This window comes from Neophocaena asiaeorientalis, unplaced genomic scaffold (assembly GCF_003031525.2).
Source record: "Neophocaena asiaeorientalis asiaeorientalis breed wild unplaced genomic scaffold, Neophocaena_asiaeorientalis_V1.1 scaffold65, whole genome shotgun sequence".
NCBI classification, from domain to species: domain Eukaryota; kingdom Metazoa; phylum Chordata; class Mammalia; order Artiodactyla; family Phocoenidae; genus Neophocaena; species Neophocaena asiaeorientalis.
Window position 1 is genome coordinate 18321475 of NW_020173215.1, and position 8685 is coordinate 18330159.

Below are 8685 nucleotides of genomic sequence, written 5' to 3' on the forward strand. Positions count from 1 at the left end.
GCCCCCGTGTGTCTAACTCCGGCAAGGAGCCGGCCTCCACCTGCCCCGTGTCCACACTCTCCTCTGTGACCCGCTCACACCCACAGTCGCTCCTCCAACCGCCCCTCTGCACCTACCCAGCCCCGCGGCCAGCCCCTCCCACCTCCCTGCCGAAGATGCCCGTCTCCCAGGCCGCCTCCCCTGAGTGGGTGAGCGCACCGGGCTTGGGGGCAGAAGGGCTGGGATTACTGCCTGTTTTACTCAGTGCCGGGGAAGGTCCCATGGGGGACGCTCAGTACATTCTCGCTGGCTGCAGATGACGTTTAAAACGTGCTCAGAAAATCCTGAGAAGTTAAGCGACAAGGAGAGCTTCTCTCATCCCCTTACATCCAGGACAGCCTGGGACTGACAGTGCCAGGCGCATGGCAGGCCATCGGGGCAGGGTGTCGATAGGACCACAGTCCCTGGCGACCAGTTAAAGGGAGTTCTGAGGAACGTGGGCCGAGAGAAGAACCTCACCGCTGCAAAGCACCCCGAAGATTCTGTTTCATGTTTAGCGTCCCGTGAAGTTGGCCAGCTGTGCTCTAAACAGTGACCCGACACCACCCTTCCCTCTCAGCAGCACCTCTGGGGAAGGCAAACGATGAACTCTGTTCTGCGTGATCAGAACCCCCGAGGAAGGCCCTGTCCCTGGCACCGCGGAGCACCAGGTGTCCCCTCCTGAGCCTGAACGGCGGTCGGTCGGAAGCCTAGCCCCACTCCCGCCCTCCCCGAGCGCGACTTCTCGGAGTACCGCTCTGCCTCCTCCTTCCCTCTCCGCTCCACCTCCGCCCTATCGACCTTCTCTTGGAATTTTCTGAACGGAGACTGTCCCCGAATCATTTCGTATATCAGACAGCCAAGTCCCCACCAATCAGGACTGAATGTATACCTTTCATGATTGAGAACTGCGGGAGCTACATAACAAACACAGGAAATTTAAATTAAATTAAATTAAATGTCCTCATACTTAATTCCAAACAACACATTGTAAATTTAATGTCTGTTACCACGTGGACGACCCTCGCAAACATGTTAAGCCAAAGAAGGCAGACACAAAAGGCCAAAGAGCGCATGAGTCCACCTGTACGAAACAGTCAGAAGAGACGAGTCCACGGAGACAGGAAGCAGATTAGGGGCTGCAGGGCTGGGGGCGGGACGTGAGGAGTGGGGAGTGATCGCTGACGGGTGCGGGCCTTCTCTGAGGTGATGAAAAGGTTCTGAAATCAGACAGTGGTGATAGCTGCACATCTCTGTGAACATACCGAAATCCACTGAACTACACACTTCGGGTTGGTGGATTTTATGGCATATGAACTGCATCTCAGTAAAGCTGTTATTACAAACCATTCCTGCTACTCGTGGAGTAACTACCGTGGGGAAACCCCGCCTCCAAACAGGCAGAGCCAGGTCCCCCGGCGCCCCTTTTCCCTCAGAGTAAGACCCCAGCAGCAGGTGACAGCAGCCACAGTGGAATGGGGGGAGGGTTAAGTGCGGGACTCAGCAGAGGCCCTCAGGGTCCCTCATGTCAGAGGCCCCCCTGCGTCAGGCTGGGTCACTGCCCTGTAGCTGCGCGCATAACTCTGACTACCTTGTGAGGGGTGTGCGGGGCCGGTGAGCACAGCGGGGAGGCCCGCTGCCCTGTCCCTACTCTGGCCCGTCAGCAGAGAGGAGCGCAGGCCGGGGGGCCAGGTATGCTCCCCAGCAGCGGGCCAGGGCGGACCCCAGGTCCCTTCCCGTGTTCAGTTCTCTGTGTCCTGAGGGCAGGGGCGCGAGCACCCCGGGGTGGTCCATTACGTAGCCACGTAGCTGAGCGTTCCAACTCTTCCTTGGATGGTCTCCCCTTCCGGGATCTCCACGGCTAAACCAAGATCTGAAATCCGGATGTGTCCTGCGTGTGGCCAAATACACGAGACAAACCACAGGGGGCGAGCTGACACTTTACCAATAAAGAATGGGAAAAAATCTAAAAGACATGGATGGAAATCATAGCAATTCATACTTGGAAACACTTAGATATAAAACTACATTTAGGGAGTTCCCTGGCAGTCCAGTGGTTAGGACTTCATGCTCTCACTGTCAAGGGCACGGGTTCAATCATAAATAAATAAATAAAAATAAAAAATACAAAAAATGAAATTACATTTAACTTCTGCGTTCAGTTCCACTACCCGCAGGAAATTAGATTTATGCCTGGATATTGATCAGGAAGCCCTTTAACCACAGACAACTACAGGATAAGATAGGAGCATTACGTTTGCTATTTTATTTCCACATAACTACCAGACACATAAATAAAACTATAATGGAGGGCTTCCCTGGTGGCCCAGTGGTTAAGAGTCCACCTGCCAATGCAGCGGACACAGGTTTGAGCTCTGGTCCGGGAAGATCCCACATGCCACGGAGCAACTAAGCCCGTGTGCCACAACTACTGAGCCTGAGCTCTAGAGGCCACGGGCCACAACTACTGAGCCCGCATGCCACAACTACTGAAGTCCGTGTGCCTAGAGCCTGTGCACAACTACTGAAGCCACCGCAATGAGAAGCCCGCGCACCGCAGCGAAGAGTAGCCCCCGCTCACCGCAACTAGAGAAAGCCCGTGCGCAGCAATGAAGACCCAACACAGCCAAAAATAAATTAATTAATTTAAAAAAAAACGATAATGGATACTATATCAACTATGACACAGCACATACACACCCTGTCGGAATACCAAGAGGCCTATGCACAGCGACACAACAGACAAAGAATACGGAGTGTTTCTCTAAAGAACAAATGGTAATAGGGTCAAGGAAATAATAAAAAACGACGTTATGGGGCTTCCCCGGTGGCGCAGTGGTTGAGAGTCTGCCTGCTGATGCAGGGGACACGGGTTCGTGTCTGTGAGTCTGTTTCTGTTTTGTAGATAGGTTCATTTGTGCCAGATTTTTTTTAATTAATTAATTTTTTTGTGTGTGGTACGCGGGCCTCTCACTGTTGTGGCCTCTCCTGTTGCGGAGCACAGGCTCCGGACGCGCAGGCTCAACGGCCACGGCTCACGGGCCCAGCCGCTCCACGGCATGTGGGATCTTCCCGGACCAGGGCACGAACCCGTGTCCCCTGCATCGGCAGGCGGACTCTCAACCACTGCGCCACCAGGGAGGCCCGAGTTGAGAGTTTTTAACTCCTTCCTCCCGAACTCAAAGGTTCAGAAATGTTCCTGGTTTCCACTGAGGTAGCAGATGGAGCATAGGTCTGCCAACCTTCTTACCCAGCTTCCTACTGAAAGGAACAAAGACAAAATCACAACAGAAAGAATGAAACGTGATCTGGAAAAAGAATACAGGGCACCCTCAAGAGTGAGAAATTTGAGGACTACCTGGAAGAGAGAAAGCCTATGGGGCTGGATTGTTAAAGGAACCACCAGCTGAATCTGCAGAGATGAGCAGGTTGCCCGGGTGTCTGTCTGGGTCCCAGAAGCCCCTCCCAGGCCTGGACACAACTGCCGACCAAGGGACTTCTTCAGGCTGAAGCCACTTGGCAGAAAGTTGGGACCCCAGGGGGGAGGCAGAGCACAGCTGAAGAACTACACACTCTACTGGCAAAGTGGAGCCATGCTGCCTGTGGCCGCTGGAACGCAGGCCCTGTCTGGACGGCACCCCGCTGACGCACCCGCCTTCCAGAACGCCAGTCAAGAGAGGGGTACAACCACAGAGGAAGTCAGGCCGCCACCGCACAAAGAAACACAGCCCTTAACATAAACCTGAATAAATAATCGCATTCTCTAGATACAGGGGAAAAGCAGCAGGTAAAAACTAAAACCAAAACCAAATAAACAAACAAAAAAAGCCAGCAGAAAAACTGACCCAGGAGAAAAGGTAATTCAGGCAACAGAAAACTTACCTTTTAAAACCCTAATCAGTATCCTCTAGACTAGAGACTGAAGGGACTGCTAGAACATAAAGCATGAAAGAAGCAGTCACAGAACAAGAGTGTGGGCTTAGAAATTAAATAAAAATATGATTAATGACAAAACACAGTGGGATGGGCTGGATAGTGCTTTGCATGTGCATAAAAGCATGGATGTTTATCTGGATAATAAGGAAATCTCCTAAAATGAATGGCAGGGACTTCCCTGGTGGCGCCGTGGTTAAGAGTCCGCCTGCCAATGCAGGGGACACGGGTTCGAGCCCTGGTCCAGGAAGATCCCACATGCTGAGAAGCAGCTAAGCCCCTGCACCACAACTACTGAGACTGCGCTCTAGAGCCCGCGAGCCACAACTGCTGAGCCCGCATGCCACAACTACCAAAGCCCGTGTACCTAGAGCCCATGCTCCGCAACAAGAGAAGCCACCGCAATGAGAAGCCCGCAAACCGCAACGAAGAGTAGCCCCCGCTCGCCACAACTAGAGAAAGCCCGCGCACAGCAACGAAGACCCAACACAGCCAAAAATAAATACATTTTTAAAAATAAATTAATTAAATTAAAATTTTAAAAGACTGATCAGATTTTCAAAAAGCCTTGGTGCCAGACTAAGGAGTTTCTCTCTCTCCTAGAAGGAACAGATAAAAATAATAACCACACGTAACATTTTTTTACCTCTTACTGCGTGCCACTATGATTGTAAGTCCTTTCCGTGTATTATTTCATTTGAACTTCACACTGATACTTACAAGCTGGGCATTGTGAGGACAGCAGAGACCTTACGGGACCTGCTCACTTCTGAGGGCCGTCTGGATCTGGGGCCGTGGAGGAGGCGGGGGCAGCGGGGCTGGGACGGGGGGCGGGGCAGGGGACCAGCCAGCGGACGAGCAGCTGCTGCCAGAGGGAGGCGGTGAGTGTCGGACGGAGAGGCCAGCTTCCGGTGACAAGTGCATCTCAGAAGGCGGCTCACTCCAACTCTGAGTGCCCTCGTGGCGAGGAGACGGCAGCAGGAGGGAGTCTACATTCTCAGAACGGCCATTTTGGTTATGTATATTTTACCACAATTTGAAAAACGTTTGTACGTGGATCACTGTAGTCACTTTGTTCACAACAGACCAAAAGTGAAAACACCTCGATGTCTACGAAGAGATGAATGGGTAAATGAAGTGTGATGTGTCTATACAACGGAATATTACTTGCCAACAACAAGGAATTAAGTTCTGATTCATGCTACAGCATGCATGAACTTTGAAAAGATTACGTTAAGTGAAAAGAAGCCAGTCACAAGAGATCCCATAGTATATGTTTCCCGTTTACATGAAATGTCCAGAATAGGCAAGTCCACAGAGACAGAAGTAAATTAGTGGTTGCCTGGAGCTAGAGGTGGGGGAGGGAACGGGGAGTGGCTACCAATGGGTATGGGTTTCTTCGGGGTGATGAGAATGCTGTAAATTGAAAAACTGATTGTGATAATGGTCACAGAACTCTGAGAATGTATTAAAAACTACTGAATTGTACACTTTAAATAGGTGAATTGTATGGCATGTTAATTATATCTCAATAAAACTGCTATTTTTAAAACATAATGAGGAAAAAAATGTAATGACATTAAAATGGCTGGATAGGTCTTTGGGGAAAAAATACTCCCACTTTATACTGTCTGAAATTAATTTTGATAGTTAAAATATTTAAACTTTCTTAAAAAGGAACTATAATAGCACTAAAGAAAAGACAGATTTTTAAAAAAAATTATCTTAGGGAGTAAAGGTGTCCTCCCTAAGTACAACATAAAGCTCAGAGACTAAGAAGAAAAACATTGATATAGTTGTCTATATAAAAAATTAAAACTGCCATATTGAAAGATACTGCAAGCCAAGAGGCAAAAAGCATAAATATAAAATGTATTCACAATGAATATAAAAGGATAACACCTTTCATATATAAAGAACTTTTAAAAATGAGTTAGAAAAAAGCAAATTGAAAAAACCCAATGAAAATGCTCAACCCCACCCATAATTAAAACAAGAGACCATTTTGCAAATTACAGTTTAGTAAAGGTTAAAAACATTGATAACGACCAGTGTCAGCAAGGTCATAGGCAAGGGTAAAGCGATACAACCTTTTTGAAGGGTAATTTGGGAACATCAATATTTTGAATGCACATACCCTTTGAACTGGAAATCATGTCTCTAAAAAGATACAACTATAATTGCCCTTAGACGTGACTCTACTTGTGACTTCTTGTGCTCATGTCAGGACCTGTAGCTAACTCTCTCCTTCTTTACATTGCAGAGTATCCCATGACCCCGCCATACCTTATTTTTTATCTGACTATTCCTTTCCTGAAGTTCTCACCCGTAATTCCTGTCCATACGCACAGAGAACTGTCTGGAAGGAGACCGAGAAACGGTTACCAGTGTTCACTTCTAGAGAGGATGATTGCTGCATTTCTCTTCTGTTCTACCTAGAACAATGGGTATATATCACTTTTTTTTTTTGGCCGTGCTCCACAGTATGTGGGATCTTAGCTCCCCGACCAGGAATCGAACCTGCAGCCCCTGCATTGGAAGCGCAGAGTCTTAACCACTGGACCACCAGGGAAGTCCCAGTTCTTAAAAAAGGTTTTTAATGAAAAAGTCAATAGCCATACTTTATAACTGCACATTAGAAAATCTACAGGGTTTTTTCCTGGGAAGAATCGTGACGATATATGGAGAATCTATTAAATAGCATTTGAAGCAAATAAGGGACTAAGGAAAGACCAACATCTAACAAACGAAACAGCACAACGCCAGCCATGACCTCCGGACTCGAGCAGGTGCGGCTTCCTTACTCACCAATCGAATGTCAAAGCTTGCTGCACTGGCTGACAGGGGGCAGCTTCAGCATCTCCCTCCACTTTTCACTACGACCGCTTTTTTTGCCATATCCTCCTAAATTTGAAAAAAGCAAGGCATTTTTGTAACAATCAGAAACATCCATTTAAAAAAAATTATTTATTCATTTTTGGCTGCCTTGGGTCTTCGTTGCTGCGCACGGGCTTTCTCTAGTTGTGGCGAGCGGGGGCTACTCTTTGCTGCGGTGCGCAGGCTTCTTATTGCAGTGACTTCTCTTGTTGTGGAGCACGGGCTCTAGGCGGGTGGGCTACGGCACATGAGCTCAGTAGTTGTGGCTCACGGGCTCTAGAGCTCAGGCTCAATAGCTGTGGCACACGGGCTCAGTTGCTCTGCGGCATGTGGGATCTTCTGGACCAGGACACGAACCCGTGTCCCCTGCATTGGCAGGCGGATTCCTAACCACTGCGCCACCAAGAAAGTCCCAGAAACATCCATTTCTGACAACTTCTTCCATTAATGTATTCTGTTTGAGTAGCTTGGGTACCTACGATGAGGGATCTGGAAGGCACTCTGATAAAGTGTGAAAATCCCACCGAGGCAATCAGTCACTGGCTCTGTCCTTTAGAAATCAGGTGACCTGGACCTTCGTAAGCAGCTCTGCTAAGCCTATATCCAAGTTTGTAAACCGGACCTAATATCATATCATAAAGGGCTGCTTATAAATATTCATTCAACAATTATTTATTAAGCACCCACTATATACCAAACACCTTCAAAGTGCAGGAAATACAGTGGTAAAAAAAGACCATTCTAGTGAGGGAGAGCGATTAAAAATCACTTAATGACAAGTGATAAGAAAAGAATTAGCCGATCATATAGTGATAAACGGTGTGAAACAAAATCAAGCAAGGCACAGGCGGAGGGTGCTCTTTAGGCTGCGGTAGGACCAGGGGAGACCCCTCTGGAGGGTCACGCTTAGGCAGAGACCTGGGATGTGAGGATGTGAGCCTCGGGAAGGTCTGGGAGAAGACTGTCCCTAGCGAGACAAGAATGGTGGGAAAAGCAATTAGATGATATTTTAGAAAGAGGTTTTTAAACAACTGACCTTTAAAAAAAGTTTAACTCTGAGAAATTAAAACCTTCGATTTTAAGCATTCTGAGGAACTGAAGTTTTACTGAATTTTATCCAAGAGAAAACATACAGTTTTTTTGTTTTGTTTTGGTTTGGTTTGGTGATTATTTTTTAAATTAATTTTTATTGGAGTATAGTTGCTTTACAATGTTGTGTTAGTTTCTACTGCACAGAAAAGTGAATCAGCTATTTGTATACATGTATCCCCTCTTTTTTGGATTTCCTTCCTGAACCCTACTCAGAGCACTGAGTAGAGTTCCTTGTGCTATACAGTAGGTTCTCATTAGTTATCTAAAAACATCACAGTTTGGGCTGGTGACTAAAGTCTCCAGGACTACTGGGAGGAACAGGGAAATCAGGAGGAAGGTCCTGTTTCTCGGGGAAGTGATGCGCTCCCAGTTTGGAGAGGAAGACACCAGAAGATGGGGGGCTGTTTTAGGCTCAGGAGGGAAGGCCTGGCTGCAGACAGAGATTTGACAGTGGCTGCCTAGTGGGTACAGGTGGGAGACACGGGGCCTTCCTCCTCAGCCTTCCTTTGTGCTCCACTACTCCCCCCATTTCAACTGAGCTCGTGAGCCCTGGACTTGCACCCACTCTCCGGACGTCCCAGAGCACCTCAAGGTCAGCTTCAACTTAGACTCATCACCCCCTGCAATCCAGTCCTCTTTCCACGCTGAGATTCCTGCCAACAGCTACCATCTACCAGGCAAAGGAAACAGGAAACTGGGGCACCATCTAACTCTGTCCGCTAAGGACCGCACTCAGTCACTCAGGAGGGGTGCGCTGCTGTGGTC

General features: G+C 48.2%; 1 long non-coding RNA gene across 2 annotated transcripts in view; it reads right to left on the reverse strand.

The window, feature by feature from the left end:
* Nucleotides 1-6834, reverse strand: part of LOC112399823 (uncharacterized) — a 12884-nt gene extending 6050 nt beyond the window's left edge. For both annotated transcript variants that reach the window (XR_003003317.1, XR_003003316.1), the window contains exon 1: nucleotides 6760-6834. This is a non-coding gene — a long non-coding RNA (uncharacterized LOC112399823). The remainder of the gene's footprint in view (nucleotides 1-6759) is intronic.
* Nucleotides 6835-8685: the final 1851 nt, after the last annotated feature.